This window comes from Elephantulus edwardii, unplaced genomic scaffold (assembly GCF_000299155.1).
Source record: "Elephantulus edwardii isolate Elephantulus edwardi_28Jun2011 unplaced genomic scaffold, EleEdw1.0 scaffold00024, whole genome shotgun sequence".
Lineage (NCBI taxonomy): Eukaryota > Metazoa > Chordata > Mammalia > Macroscelidea > Macroscelididae > Elephantulus > Elephantulus edwardii.
Genome location: NW_006399774.1, coordinates 7,308,046 through 7,324,135, shown reverse-complemented (window position 1 = coordinate 7,324,135; position 16,090 = coordinate 7,308,046). Strand labels below are relative to the sequence as shown.

The 16,090-nt window shown below is 46.1% G+C and overlaps 1 protein-coding gene across 1 annotated transcript in view; it reads right to left on the bottom strand.

Moving 5' to 3' along the window:
- TIAM2 (T-cell lymphoma invasion and metastasis 2) overlaps window positions 1–16,090 on the bottom strand; it is a 537,146-nt gene that overhangs the window by 288,144 nt on the left and 232,912 nt on the right. Inside the window, exon 2 of the mRNA XM_006882752.1 lies at window positions 8,203–8,227. The gene's annotated coding sequence lies outside the window, so the exon portion shown is untranslated. The remainder of the gene's footprint in view (window positions 1–8,202; window positions 8,228–16,090) is intronic.

The window sequence follows — 16,090 nt, the reverse complement described above, 5'->3', positions numbered from 1 at the left end:
TAATACTTTTAGACTATTCTCTCCCCCATAGACTTCAATGCCGTAAACATATTTCATCCAGTTTTTCAGCTGGTTTTTGAAGCTTTGACCTGTGTACTTCGGGCCTGTCGCCAGGAAGGACCAGTTACGGGGGTTGTTTTTCTAGCAGGTTTTCAGAGGCAGTTAATCACACGGGAGGAGGCTGGTCATCACCTTTCTCCTGCAGAGCAGTTAGTGGATTTAAACCATGTACCTCTGTACTGACAGCACAATTCCTTATCAATAAGCAACGAGAGCTCTCTCTCTCTCTCTCTCTCTCTCTCTCTCTCTCTCTCTCTCTCTGTGTGTGTGTGTGTGTGTGTGTGTGTGTGTGTGTGTGTGTGTGTCTGCGCATGCGCGTGTGTGCAGATTGTTTTTACATGCCACTGAGTCAGAACTAACTCACAGCTGATCTTTCAGAACTAACTCAGAGTTGATCCCTCAGCAGTTTTCAGAAGCAGTAAAATCACATGGGAAGAGACTGTCTATCTCTTTCTCCCACAGAGCAGCTGATGGATTTGAACTGCATGCCTTTTGATTGGCAGAGCCGTTCCTTACCACTAGACCATCTAACTAAAAATCTCACTGCTGGTGTGTCAGAATCGAGTCACAGCATAGCTGAACCCTCCAATGGGCTTACGAAACCTAACTACAATCCCAAGTATTTGTAACTGTTGCATTTCACAATGGGAATTTCAGTCTAATGTCAGATCAATTAAAATTATTAGTATCCAGTGAATGCCATTTCCATCAATCTTCTTCAAAGCTCCTAGCCACGTATGATAAAGATAGGCAGCAGTAGTCAGGGAGAGGGACAGAGATTCTCAGGGAAACTCATTTACCAATAACCATGAATATCCTCAGATGCTTACATCCTGATTATTGCTAAGTAGGTTATGGAATGAAGACAAAAAGAAATCTCTTCGGCCACCTATTAAACAGCTTGAAATTTCCTTGCCTTTATTTTTCTGGGTCTGGTAAGATTCAAGCCGAGTAAACCTGCTGGATGAGAGCCTGAACCTCATTCTCTAGAAGGTCTTGGAAATCTCCCGGGCACACCCATACCTTCTGCCTACATTTCCCAAAGCAACTCTATAACGAACAGCAGATTGAAACTTAGCTTCCTCCTCTCTAAAAAACAAGCTTCATCCAGAATTCGTGAGCTGGCAGTATTTTCTAGAGAAGGACATCATACCGTGAAGGAGAGGGTCAGTGAAAGGAAAGAAGACTGCCGACAAGATAAAAGGACACACAAGCTGTGATGATGGATTCCAACACAACAGTGATTCCGAGGACGGGAGAGGTCTGTCAATGCTACCGCACACAGGGCACTAGGAGTTGGAAGAGACTCAGCAGCACCTAACAGCAGCAGCAAAGCCCTCCTCAGATGTGAGGAAAAGAAAGCTAACACACGTCCCCTCCATCAAACAGGAAGCCGAGCATTCCTACTGACCACCCAGCAGATGTCCTTCTACCAGTGAGGCCAGCAGGGAGAGACACACGGGATCTGGAAGGACAGAGCAGAGCTCATCAGCTAAGCCCGTCGAACAGCTAGCCAGCTCAGAGCTTTTAAGCTCCATTCAACCCTTATCTCCTCCCAGGATCGCTGGAGCAAAATGAGCAGCTCTCGCAAGACTTTTTCAATCCCCTTCCTTCCAACTTAACGCTGCGGAAGTGGCTGTTCCACAAGAGAAAAACGTGACAGGGTGCTTCCAAAAGGCCGCCTTAGAAACCCTACAGAGCCGTTCTACTCTGTCCTCTCATTGTTGTTGTTACTGTTGTCACTCCAGCAGGTTTTCAGAGGCTGTAAATCACATGGGAGGAGACAGCTCATCGTTTTCTCACAGAGCAGCTGGTGGATTCGAACCAAGTGCCTTTGGTGTGGCATTGCAACGTCGTAAACCACCAAGCCACTGCAGCTCCTCTCCTGTGTCCTACATTTTTATCTAGTATCTATTTAAAAAACAAAAACAATTAAGTTTTACTAATGAGCATAAAAGACGACTTTAAAAATCCTAGGATGTTCTATGATCCCTACATGTTGTTGTGTAGCCATCAAGTCAGAATCAAGGCATAACTGATCCTCTAGTGCGTTTCCAGAGGCAGGAAATCACACAGGAGACTGTCTGTCCTCCCCAGAAGCTGCTGGTGGATGAAAATCGCCAGGAAACGCTGCTTTTGCGTTAGCAGCAAGCTCCCCGTGCAGCACAGCCTCTGTAACACCTTCTCCAGGGGCCACTCACTCTTACTCATCGTGGCTGAGTTGGAACCAACTCATAGCTCACCTTCCAGAAGGTTTTTCAAGGCTAAAAGTCATTCAAATATGGGTGACTGACCATCTTTCTCTTTCAGGGATTGACCCGACAGAGAGGTACCAGCTTCGGGTGAGCTGCACGGCTCCCTACACACCACACTGCCTCGGCATCAGGTACCATTAAGTCCACTCTAACTCACAGTCACTCTGTGAATAACAGCTCTGAATCCTGCCTTATCCGGAGCCATCTTCACCATCTGTGATACGCTCCAGTCCGTGATTTCACTCTATCTTGTTGAGGATCTGCTGCTCTTTCTCTGACCCTCCACCTTTCCCAGAAATGATGTCATGATCCAAAGACCGACCCCTCCTGACAATATGCTTGAAGTATGTGACACGAAGCTTCAGACATCCTTGTCTATAAGGGGCACTCTGTTGGCACTTCCTCCAAGAAAGACACGTTTGCTCTTCTGACAGTCCAAGGGACGCACATTCAGCACTCTTCTCCAACACAATTCAAAGTCACCAATTCTTCTCTCATCCTTATTTATGGCCCTATTTTCAGATGCTAAGGACATAACTGAAAAGACCATGGCTTAGCTGAATGTCTTTCTATATACACTGTCTGTACGCATTGCCAACCCGAAGATGTGAGGTTTGATGGTCAATATCCTCCTATGTCGTTTACTGCCTCTGAAAACCTGCAGGCAGGTCAGTGACAGGTCAGTTCTGACTCAACAGAACTCCACCACAATACATCTTACATACCTTATGCCTCACTCACGCTGAAGTCAGAGCCAACTCACAGCTGACCCTCTAGCAGATTGTTGTAGGTTACAAATTACACGTGAGGAGAATGTCCCTCTTTCTCCTTGGAGTGGCTGGTGGATGTGAATTGCCAGAGAGGGGCCACCTTCAGGATAGGAATACAACTCCCATGGTAACGGTGGCATTTTAAGGACAGAGAAAGGGAGATCATTCTATCTAGTGATGTCCAGTAACCAAGATCTACCTGTCCCAGCCCCCCCCCCCCACTCTGTTAAAGAGCCTCCACTCTATTGTAGAGCACAGGCTGCTGGAAATCAGGGTGAGTCAGGCGTGAAGCTGACCTCCTGTGTGCACCACGTCCAACTTGCAGCCTTGCAGTTGCTACTTCCACACTTCCCTGCCTTCTCCAGTGACCTGGTCCAGTGACCCAGTCCCTGAGAACAAGGCGAGTCACCAACAGAAATGTGCAAAGTCTCTGCTTAGCACAAACACATTTTACCCCCTTCCCTTGGGGGCAGAGAGGGGGGAAAGTGAGAGACACTCCACTCTCATGATAACGGGGTGATTCTTCATGAGAGCTCTGGGGAGAAAAATGTGCCAGGAAAGGATGCCAAGACTGTGTATTTGCCAGGGAGTAAATAAAGATGTGATCCTTTGCAATTCTGAGCGTGTCCCTAGGGGAACACTTGTTTCGTAAGTCGCAGATGACAGCTTACCCAGGCTTTACACATTCCTCCTATTAACGGTTCCTTTTCATCTAGCCCCATGCAGAGCAGCTGAAAACACACACCAAAATGCGTAGATATGGGCTGTTTCACGTTTCCACACAGAAATCAACTATCACAATAAGACCTACAGCAGGACTTCCAGGAGCCTCAGAGCAAGAAGGATCTGGAAAGAGACGCCGACTCAACTCCTGAAATGAGACAAGACAAGGTCCAAGTTCCCCTGACGCCCTGTTCTCAGAGCCATGGGATGGGCTGAAAGCCAGCCGTTCACCAACAAGGGCTGAGAGGGTATTTCATTTGTTTACTTGCTCACCTTTCTTCCTCTCCCTTCTTCATTATTTTATAAGGGCTCATGTGTTTTTGTATGTGCTTAAAACATATTTTCAAACACCTTTGGCAAACTTGGCAGGTACTATTAGAACTTCAAAGATCCATTTTTGGTCCAGGGGTTAAAGAGCTCTACTGTCAATGAAAAGGTTAGTGGTTTGAATCCCACTGCAGGGGAAAGACGTGGTAGTTGTTCAGAAAGATCCTATAGCATTTGGGACCCTACGGGCAGTTCTAGTCTGTCCTGTGGGGATGTTCTGAGTTGAAGGCCATTGGGCTTTGGTTTTGTTGTTGTTGTTACTTGCCATCAAGTCGCCTGCAACTCATAGTGACCCTATGTACAATAGCACTGAAGCCTGCCCTGTCCTGAGCTAGTCGCACTGACTCCAACACACCTACTTTCATTGTCCCAGTTACTATATCAATCCATCTCATCTGGGGTCTTTCTCTCCTGTGCTGTCCCTCCACCATTCTGAGCATGATGTCCTTCTCCAAGGACCAGTTTCTCCTGGACCTGTGCCCAAAGTATGTGAGACAGAGCCTCAAAATCCTAGCCTCCAAGGAGAAACTTCAGTTCCTTCAGCTGAGAAATGCTGAACGAGTTCATCCCTTTTGATTTTCTGAATCCAGTTCCTTGAATATTTCATTATAATACTTTTTCTTGTCTTCTCGAGCTGCCCTTTGAAATCTTCTATTTTGTTCCTTAACTTCTTGATTTCTTTCCTTTGCTTTGGCTTCTCAGCATTCTAGTGCAATATTCAGAGTCCTCCTGACATCCAGTTTGGTCTTTTTTTTTTTTCCTTCCTTACTGTAGTAACTTTTTGCATTCTTCATGAATGATATTCTTGATATCTTCCCACAGCTCACCTGGTCTCAAGACCTCAAACCTATTCCTGAGTTAGTTTTTAAATTCAAGGGTGATAGACTCAAGATCAAATTTTGATGCCTGTGGATATGATTTAATCTTCTTTACCTTTAATTTGAACTTGCACATGAGTTAGTTGATGGTCTGTTCCAGAGTCCAAACCTGGCCTCGTTTTCACTGCTGATCACTGAACTTCTCCAGTGATGTAACTGATCTGATCCCTGTGCATTCCATCAGGTGAAATCCACACCTGCATTTATGTTTCTTGTAAAAGGTATTTGCTATGAATAAATCATTGATTGGACATGAGAACACATTAAATAACACCCTCATTTATTTACAAAAGCACAAACAAAATGCTCACTGGCATCATATAAAAAGCTAGCTAACTGTTTCATCCGCCAGTTCCATCTCATGGTTTGGAGCCCGAGTGTGGACAGGGAAGAGCTCCAGTGTTCTGTTCCCTCCTTTCTTTTCCTGACTTCTAAGCACCTGCATTTCCCACTCTGGAGCCGCAGGGCACAAAGGGATGGGAAAGGCAGGGATGTGTGCGCCGCACAGTGAAAGCCCGACTTGGCTGTCCTATGATATCATTTACTTTTTATAGCCTGGCTCTCAAACACAGTAATTGCTTTCTTTTTTTAAAGACGTGGATTTACACCACACTGAAGCTGAGTGCCCCTATATATAGGTCTCCCTCTACTATAACAGGGAATTCGCAAGATCCCAGCCCTGTAGACCTAAACATAGCAGTCGGCCTAGGAACGGGCTCCTTTTCTCATATAAACAAATACCAAAAGGTAACGTGTCCATCTGTCACCAAATGGCAATTCCTAAACCCAGCCTTTATGACAAATCGCAATGGGGGTGAGGGGAGCATGGGCACCATTTTTTTTTTCTTCCAGGAAATCTGTTGTCTGAATAACCTTCTTCTTGTTGTTGTTCTTGTTGTTGTTGTTAAGTGCCATCGAGTTGTAGGCGACTGATAGTGACCCTATGAACGAAAGTCCTCAACACTTGTGTGTCTTGCATCCTTTCTCTAGGTTCATAGGGTTTCCGGAGGCAAGCTATTACAGAAGTGGATGCCACTCCTGCTTCCAAACTTGTTTTAATTGGGGAGCTCCACCAAACACTGTCCACCATGGGTAACCATTATCACATTTGAGATATCAGTGTCAGTCACAGTGTTCAACTTCACAGCAACCACAAGTTACCTCTGTACGGCAAGTGGACATACCAGGGCTCTACGACCTAGAAGAAAGTCTCACCAAAACCAATTAAAGACAGGCCCGAGGGCCACAGATTAGAGCCACCCACCTGCGGCTTCATAGCATTGCTTTCGGTCCACTAGGCCAACTGGTCTCTCAGGATATGAGGGAGGCATGGTACAAGCTGGAGTTTGAATAACCTTGTACAATTTTTTTTTAATTGCTATCATATTTTTTTTCATTTGTTGTTCTTTTGTGTGCCGCTGAGTCACAATCAACCCACAGCTGACCTCCAGCAGGTTTTCAGAGACAGTAAACTGCATGGGAGACATTATGTCCACCCACACTCCACAGAGTGGCTGGTGGCTTCCAAACGTGTGCCTTCGGGACAGCAGCGCAGCTCCTGCCCCCGGGCCACTGCATTTGGGTTAGCTCTTATCATCTGTTTTTTAAATAAATAAACCAACCCACTGTCATCAGATTGATTCTGAGTCATGATGCTCCTCGATCTGGTCTCCAAAGCTGCAGAGCTTAAGGAGAGAAGATTCTTTTCTCCTCCCATGCAGTGAGTGGTGGATTCAAACTGCCGACATTTGCAGGCCAGCAGGTTTTCCCCAGTGACCTTTGTAGCCTACTATGCCCCTAGGGCTTCTCTAGTTCACATGCTGGAACTTGAACTTTTTAGTAGAAAGCGCAGTAAGGAGTTTCACTGGAAGCTCAAAGGCACATGTTTCAAATGCACCAGCTGCTCCACAGGAGAAAGACAGGCAATCTCCTCCCGTGTGATTTAGACTCTGAAAACTCACTGGAGAGTGGGCAGTGGGTTGGTGCTGAGTCAACACTACACAACAACAAATCTTTTTTCATATATCATTTTCTTTTTAGTGAAAGTTTACAGAAAGGATGGGTTTCCGGTCATTCTTTGACACACATTTTTCTCCCATCCCTCCCTCCGATTCACCCTGCAATGCACGTCCTGTTCCACACTGTCACTGTCACTGTCACACACATACAACAAAGGTGAGCTGGAAAAGTTTATTTCAGACTACGTTCAATTATATTAGTAGAAAATTCAATGAATTCAGTTAATTAGTAGAAAATTCCCTTTGTTCTTTACTGACTTATTTCCAGAGAAAGGTGGCAAGAAATCTGTTTCTCAAAATCCTAGAGCTGTAAAGCACAGCATCGCGAGTGCAATTAAAGAGCTTTGAAGTCAGACTCTGTCAAGGTGCAGCTCCCCGCTGACTCCCTCAATGCCCTGCACCTGTACCCTTCTCTCCACACTGGAAGAGAACTCTCTCATTCTATGAGACGTGGATAAAGAGCCTGGCATGAGGCACGCAAGGTCCAGTGGTAGAATTCTTGTCCTCCATGAGGAGACACAGGTTCAGCTTCCAGCCAGTGCACACTCACGGCCAACACCTATCAGTGAAGGCTTGCCTGGAGCCCTGGTGGGTTAATGATAAGTTCCCAGCTGCTGACAGCCAGGTTGGTGGTTCAAGCCCACCCAGCAGCTCTGAAGGAGGGAAAAAAATCTGGCAATCTGGTCCTATAAATACCGCAGACTAGGAAACCCTAGAGGGAGGTCTCCTCAGTTTTAAAGAGTCACTATGAGTTGGCATTGACTTGGTGGTGGACAACAGACACAATGCTGAGCAAGTTCCCACAGAGCATCGGAAGAAAGGCCTGGTAACACACTTACGGGAACTATGGATCACAACAGTCTAGTTCCGTTTATCTTATTTGAGTGTGAGTGCGTGTGTGTGTATGTGTGTACTGTCAAATCAGATCTGACTCGTACAGGAGGAGACTGTCCTTCCTTCTCCAGCAGAGCATCTGGTGGATTTGAACCACATACCTCTGGGATTGCAGTGCAGGTTCTTGCCACTAGGCCACAACAGTCTAGTTCCTACCTGGCCATGGGGATGGCGCAGGATCGTGGCCAGCAGCTAACAATTACAACAGTCCCTGACAGCATCAGCAAGGTCATGACGCTCCTGACGAGAAGAGACCACATCCCACTTCCAATCCCACCTTTCTCCGAGGAAGGGAAGTGAGGCTCAGGGAACTTAGGCAACACACACCCCAGCCATCTGCTGTTCAGCAAGAGTGGTTTACAGAGCCGGGCGAGTCAGGACTGCAGCTGTCAGCAGGTGCCCTCGAGTACAATTCATAGCAACTCTACAAACAACAGATCTGAGCCCTGTCCTGTTCTGTGACATCCTCACAAGCTCTGACACACTCGAGCCCACTGCTGGAATCCCTGTGCCAATCCACCCGGTTGAGGGTCTTCCTCTCTTTGGCCATCTTTCCACCTTCCCAAGCATGACTGATGTCTCTCTCCAAAGCACGTGAGATCAGGCTACCCTCCTCTTACCTCTATGGAACCCTCTGGCTGCACTTTCTCTGAGACATACGTGTTTCGGGGGTTTCGGGAACCCATGGAATACTCAACACTCTTCTAAAAAAGCTCCAGTTCTTCTTGTTATCCCTAGTCATTGTCCAGCTCTCAGAGGGAGAGCAAGTGATTGCAAAGACCATGGACTGAATCGGGGGCACCTCAGTCTTTAAAAACATCGAGTTAGGACTTCTAAAAATTATGAACAAAAGCTTCACACAGACTCCAATTCCAAGAACAAATCAAGGCTAAACCTCATCATCGCTGAACGCCTGCATAAATAAGGACTTTGCCTCAGGCACCACCAGCTTCCTCCGGCACTATGTGACTCTCCATCTCTGCTTGTCCACTGCAGGGCTCCGAGGCCAGGATGGCACCTAGAACAGCACACGCAGCTCAGACAGAAGACACAAGAGCGGTGCAATGTCGCCGTGGCCCTGAAGAGCCACGCCGGACCCGCCCACAGAACACAGGAGCTCTGACAGACGTGGCTGGAAAGGATGAGAACTGGGGGAGCAGGGTGTCCACGTGGCAAGACAAACTCCTGCTATGCAACTGGAATTTAAATAAGATCACCTTTTTTTAAAGAAGTAGAACTAGTTTTCTTTTCCATAACATGATTTCATACGTGTTTTTGTTGTTAAGTGCCACTGATTGGGCAGAATATGATTCATAGCGACCCGACGAACAACAGATCTGAACCTGGTCCTTTCACAGGCCTCACAATCCCTGCTGTGTTCGACTTCATTGTTACAGTCACTGTCGCCAACCCAGCTCGTTGAGGGTCTTCCTCTCGTTCTCCGAGCCTTTCCTTGCATGGTGTCTATGTCCAAGGACTGATCACCTTCTAACAAGTGCAAAGTACGTGAGAAGAAGTTTCACTACTTCTGTAGCTTAGTCTAAGGAGCAACCTAGATGCACTTACTCCAAGACAGACTTGTCTGTTCTCGTGGCAGTCCTGGGGAAATTCAGTCAACTTCTCCAACACCACGACTCAAGGCCCTGGTTCTTCTTCTACCATCCACAGTAAGACTGCGTTCTGCGTCAGCTACAACGTGCCGCAGCCTGCCTTCCTCATGCTGTCTGCATCTCTGGGCTGCACTTTCAACATCCCTCTCTCTATCACGTCATGGGAGCTGCTGTTACTATGAAGCTAGAAGTGTTTTGATTTGAGTTTTTTTTTAAAAAAAAAAAACCACAAAATTTTTTCTAAATTTTATTATTTTGTGTGTGTGTGTACCCCTCAAATCAGATCTGACTGGTACAGGAGGAGATTGTTTCTCCTCCAGCAGAGCATCTGGTGGATTCGAACCGTGCTCCTCTGGGATTGCAGTGCAGCTTCTTGCCACTAGGCCCCCAGAGCTCCCTCTCTGAATCTAGAAGTTATGCCACCAGTATCTCAATCCCAGCAGGGACGCCTACAGTGTACAGATTCCAGCTGAGCTTCTAGACTAAGGCAGACTAGGAGGAAGGGCCTGGCAATCTATTTGCAAAAATTACTCAGAAGGCCTGATGGATCACAATGGAATGTTCCCTAAAACATGGCAGGAAAGGAGCCTACTGAGTCAGAAAGAACTGAAATTCACAGCAGCCGGAAGAACAGGCTCTAGCATCCCAGGGATGAGGGGGAGTTTGTTGTTATACGTGTGTCACTGTGAGTCAGGGTACACCTCGCCGCAACTGACAACAACAACAAATTCGCCGACAGGCTCACAGGAAGCCAATGTGCCAGGAACAGGCAGCATCTGGTTTAAAATTCAGCCCTAGCCCAGGCCTTCCTCCCTGTCAGTGTCAAAGCCGACATCCTCAAGTGGCCAGATTCGTAAGTTAAAGTCAGGCATCTTGAATGAAAAAGAAAAGGGGTATAGATTCCAAAGGAAAATCTATCTTATTGCCAGAGGAGAAAAAAAAAAAATGGAAAAAGAGAAAACCGACTCCTCCTCTTCTCTCACTGCCCTAGTTTGAAAACCGCTTCTCCAAAACAGAAGCCAGAAAGAAAAAAACCCAAGATGGATACAGAAAGGAATTCACTTTCTACACCACAGCCCAGCTGCCAAGGGCGAGCCCAGCCCAGCGACGGGACAGGAGCATGCCAGCGATCCTTCACTCAAAAACCCTGTTCAGTCCTAACATCCACAGACTGGAACTTTCATTAAGGAACTACCATACTCAACTATTCCATGCTGTCGGTGAACCAATGAACAACCTGGAGGCTGGGCTAAGTGTGCATCCTTTTCATCTTACATAGGGTCTCTATGAGTCACCTATGACTCAATGGCACTTAACAACAACAACAATGGCATAGAGAGAGATCAGTTGGCCTAGTGAACAGAAAGTGATGCTACAAAACCAAAGGTGGATGACTTTAATCCACAGCCTTCAGGCCTGGTTTTAATTGGTTTTAGTCGAACACTCTTCTAAGCGGTGTAACACTGGGCTGTCCTTTTGCTGTACAGAGGTAACTCATGGTTGCTGTGGTGTTAACACTGTGACACTGATGTGTCAAATGCAATAATGGTTACCCATGGTGGACAGTGTTTGGTGAGCTCCCCGATTAAAACAAGCTTGGAAGCAGAAGTGGCATCAACTTCCATAGATAGCTTGCCTCCGGAAACCCTATGAACCTGGAGAAAGGATGAAAGTCACACAAGGGTTGAAGACTTTTATTTATAGGGTCACTGTGAATCGCCTACAACTTGATGGCACTTAATCACAACACTACCACAATGGAAACTGAGCTGTGACCTCCTGCCAAAGGAGTACAGTGTCTGATATTGTCAAGTTCCTCAGTGAGGAGACACAGAAGCTTAACTGGAGAACAAAGAGACCACATGGACCTCATCCCCCAGGATCCTAAGACCAGAAGCACTAGATGGTGCCCGACTGTCACTATTGAAGGCTCTGAAGATGACCACAGTTGGTACTGAACAGAATAGGGCAACGTGGGTAACAAAACTGTAAAAAATATCATAAAAAGATCAGACTTATTTTGATAGAGACTTAGCGGGACACCCAAGAGACTGTAGTCCTTGGCATTCTTCACGTCTGGAACCCACCTCCCAGAGACAATGTTTCAGCCAAAGACAAATCTATAAAGTTAAGGGTAATACTTAGGAAGAGTGTATTCATGAATAGGTGGAATTTTTCCCAAAACAAAGCTTAGGAGGTAGAAAGGGGCAGGAAAGGAAAGATGGAAGCTGGGAACCTAATGAAGAAGCCAGAAGAAGACTATTAAAATGAGGGAATTTTAACAGTCTTTTTCCTTGGTCTTATTTCTGTTTTCTTAAATAATTTTGTGGGATATCAAGTTTTGAGGGCTACATCTTTACTAGTGAATTCCTTGTTCTAAATTCCTTTGTGACAAAGAAGGAAGGGAAAAAGGGAAGGAGGGAGGGAGGAAGGTAAGAAAGGAAGGAGGAGGGATAGAAAGAGGGAGGGAGGGATGAAAAGAGGAAGGGAGGGAAGGAGGAAGGAAAAGAGGGTGCTATCTGGCCAGACTCCCCTAATTCTATAGCAGAACCCCCAGTAGTACCGTTAACTCGCTTCACTACTTACCAAAGGTGCCTGGAAGACTGGCTTTGTGACATGTTGCTGAAAAATTAGCTAAGGAATTACCATTACACTGAGCAATCCTAATCCCAGACATACACCCAAGATATGTGAAAATAAGAACACAAAGTGTGCATCAACATTTATTTCAGCATTATTCCCAACAGTCAAACGGGGAAACAACAGGAAGCACAGATAACTAAAATGTGGGCTCTAGAGACAGTGGGATACGGCTCGCCAGAGAGAGGTGAAATCGTGAAGCAGGCTTCCATGTGGACCAACTCTGAAAAATACCGGACTCTTACAGTATTAAAGAAAATCAAAGGAGATCTGTTTATGAAAGTGTTTTTCAAAGGATTTAAAGGAAGCTCACTTGACAGCATGACAAACAAAAAAAACCTCTTTGCACGAGTTGGAAGTGACTCACAGCTGACTCTACAGGGGTTTGTGAGGCTGTAAGTCACAAGAGGAGATAACCTATCTTTAAAGTCATGGGCGGGTTACAAACACTAAATTGCAAAGACTACACTTCCGAAGGGGTCGTGGTACCAGGGATATTGTAGCTAATGTTAGATGGATCTTAGCTGAAAGCAGGGAATACCAGAGGAATGTCTTTCTGTGTTTCATTGATTATGCAAAGGCACTTGACTGTGTGGATCCTAACAAACTGTGGCTGACTCTAAGAAGAATGGGTATTCCAGAACATTTGATTGTTCTAATGCGAAACCTATACTTGGACCAAGAGGCAGTTGTCAGAATGGAGCAAGGAAACACTGCATGGTTCAAAATTGGGAAGGGTGTACGCCAGAGATGCGTCCCATCTCCATACCTTTTCAACCTGTATGCAGAACAGATCATCCGGGAGGCTGGGCTCTATGAGGAGAAATGCGACATCAGGATTGGTGTAAGATCATCAACAATCTGCGTTATGCAGATGACACAACCCTGCTTGCTGAAACTGAGAAGGACCTGAAGCGCCTGCTGCAGAGTGTCAAGGACTGCAGCCTCCAATATGGATTGAGGCTCAATGTCAAGAAGACAAAGATTCTTACCACTGGGCCAATTGGCAGCATCAGGATGGATGGTGAAGAGATTGAGATTGTTCACAGCTTTAGTTTGCCTGGCTCCACAGTCAACACTCCTGGCACTGGTAGCCAGAAAATTAAAAGACATATTGTGATGGGAAAGTCTGCTGTAAGGGACCTTTCCAAAGTTCTGAAGAGAAATGGTGTCTCTCTGGAGACTAAGGTGCGTCTGATATAGGCCATGGTCTTTGCAATCACTTGTTATGCATTAGAGGAGAGTAGAACAATGACTAGGGAGAATAGAAGGAGGATTGATGCCTTTGAGTTGTGGTGCTGGAGATGAGTATTGAGGGTATCATGGACTGCTAGGAAAACAAACAGATTTATCCTGGAGAGCGTTAAACCGGGCTGCTCCTTGGAGGCAAGGATTCTGGGGCTCTGTGTAACATACTTTGGACATGTTATAAGGAGGGACCGGTCCTTGGAGAGGGACATCATGTTTGGTAGGGTAGAGGGACAGCGCAGGAGGGGAAGACCCTCTATGAGGTGGATTGATTCAGTGACTGTGGTAATCGGGATGGGTGTGTTGGAGACAGTGAGATTGGCACAAGACAGAGCAGGCTTTCGGGCTGCTGTACACAGGGTCGCTATGAGTCGCTAGTAACACGATGGCACATAACAACAACAACAGGGAAATCTGGTAGCCCAGGAGTAAGGATTGGTGCTGCCAACTCAAAGGCACATGGCTCTAATCTACCAGTTGCTCTGTGGCAAATAAAAATGGGCAACCTCCTCCTATGTGGTTTACTACCTGTGAAAACCCAGTAGAGGTCAGCTATGGGTTGGTTCCCACTCGATGGGGCCTAACAACAGGTATAAATATCAAAGGGAATGCTAATCACAACAACATACTGCATTGGGCAAATGAGCTGCAAAAGGTTGTCGGGAGTGTTAAAGAGTAAAGACGTCAACTGGTGCTAAGACACACCTGACCCAACAGTCTCCCTCACACACCTGCACACAAAGCCAGATAACGAATGAGGAAGACTGGGAAGAACTCAGGCTTTTAAATCAGTGTTGGTGAAGGCTGTGCCATGCAGCACCAGAAGCAGCAGCAAACTGTCTTCAAAGAAGTTAGGAGTAAAGTAAGAAGCAAAGTTGCCTCTTAGAAGCAAGAATAAGAGTCCATCTTATACCTGTGACCTGTTACCAGAAGGGACCAATTCCTGGCGAAGGACATCATGCCTGGTGAGGTAGAAGGTCAGAGAGAAAACGGAAGACCCTCAACAAGATGCACTGAACAGTGGCGGCCACAGTGGCTGAGACACGGGGATGAGGGGAGGGTGGCACGGGGTCACGCAGTGTTTCCTTCTGTTGTGCTTTCAGTCACTATGAGCCACAGAAGAACAGCAGCAATGGTAACTCGACTTCCTCATTGAAACAAAAAGTGCTGCTGCCACATCAACTCCAACTCACAGCAGCAGCCCTGTGGGAAAAGCAGAGCTGGCCTCGTAGGAATTCCAAGAGGTGAATCTTCTCAGATGCAGACTGCCACAGCTTTCTCCACTGGAGGTGCTGATGGATTCAAACAAGGGACCCGCGGGTTAGCAGCCAACTGTGTCATCACCGCACCACAGCAATGCTCTGCTTCTCAGTACAGATTACATCTCAACATCAGAAGACAAAACTCCTCACCACTGGGCCGAGAGGCAACACCAGGGTAGATGCAGAGAAGACTGGAGCTGTCAACTATTTGATCTTGATTAGATTTACAATCAACATCCTTTAAACCTGCAGTTAAGAAATCAAAAGACGTATTGCACTGGATAAATCTGTTGTTGGGGATCGTGCTAAGGTATTAAGGAGCAATGCCACCAGTTGAAAGACTAAGGTGCAGCTGATTCAAGTGATTTTCTTTTCCATTACTTGCTATACATCTGAAAGTTGGACAATGACTAAAGATTACCTAAGAAGAATGGATGCCTTTGAGTTGGGGTGTTAAGAGTACTGAATATCTGTTGTTGTTGTTGTTGTTGTTGTTATGTGCTGTTAAGTCACTTGCGACTCATGGCAACCCTTCAATAGCCCTGAACCCTGCTCTAACCTGTGCCAACCTTATTGTCTCTGAAACACCTACCCTCACAACCCCTGTCACTGAATCAATCCATGTCCTCAAGGGTCTTCCTCTCGTGCACTGTTCTTCCACCCTTCCAAGTATGATGTCCTTCTGCACAGACTGGTCACTCCTTGCAACATGCCCAACATAAGTCAAATGAAGCCTCAGAATCCTTGCCTTCAAGGAGCAGCCTGGCTTCACCCTCTCCAGGACAAACCTGTTTGTTCTCTTGGCAGTCCGTGGTATATTCAATACTCTTCTCCAGCACCACAGCTCAAAGGCATCAATTCTCTTTTTATCACCCCTAGTCATCGTCCAGCTTTCCAACACATAGCAAGTAATTGTGAAGACTCTCAGAGATTGTAAAAAAGTATTAACATTTTATAAATAAACTAGTATAACAACAAAAAAAATTTTTTTTTAACCATAAATACATCTTGGAACTATTACAACCAGGGTGCTCCTTGAAGGTAAGGACGGCAAAGCTTCATCTCACTTATTTTGAGCCTGCTGTTCGGAGGGCCCATCCTTGGAAAAGGTCACCAGCTTTGGAAAGGTAGAGGGTCAGACAAAGAGAGGAAGCCCTTCAATGAGAGAGATCAACAGAGTGACTGTAACAGGAGATGGTAAGAACAGCACAGGACAGGGCAGGATATGGACTCACTGTTCATAGGTTCACTATGAGTCAGTCACCTTGACACATAACAACATTAAGGCAACTCCATACCTTTTCAACCTATATTCAGAACAGATTATCCGGGAGGCTGGGCTCTATGAGGAGAAATGTGGGGTCAAGATTGGTGGACGATTTATCAACAATCTGCATTATGCGGA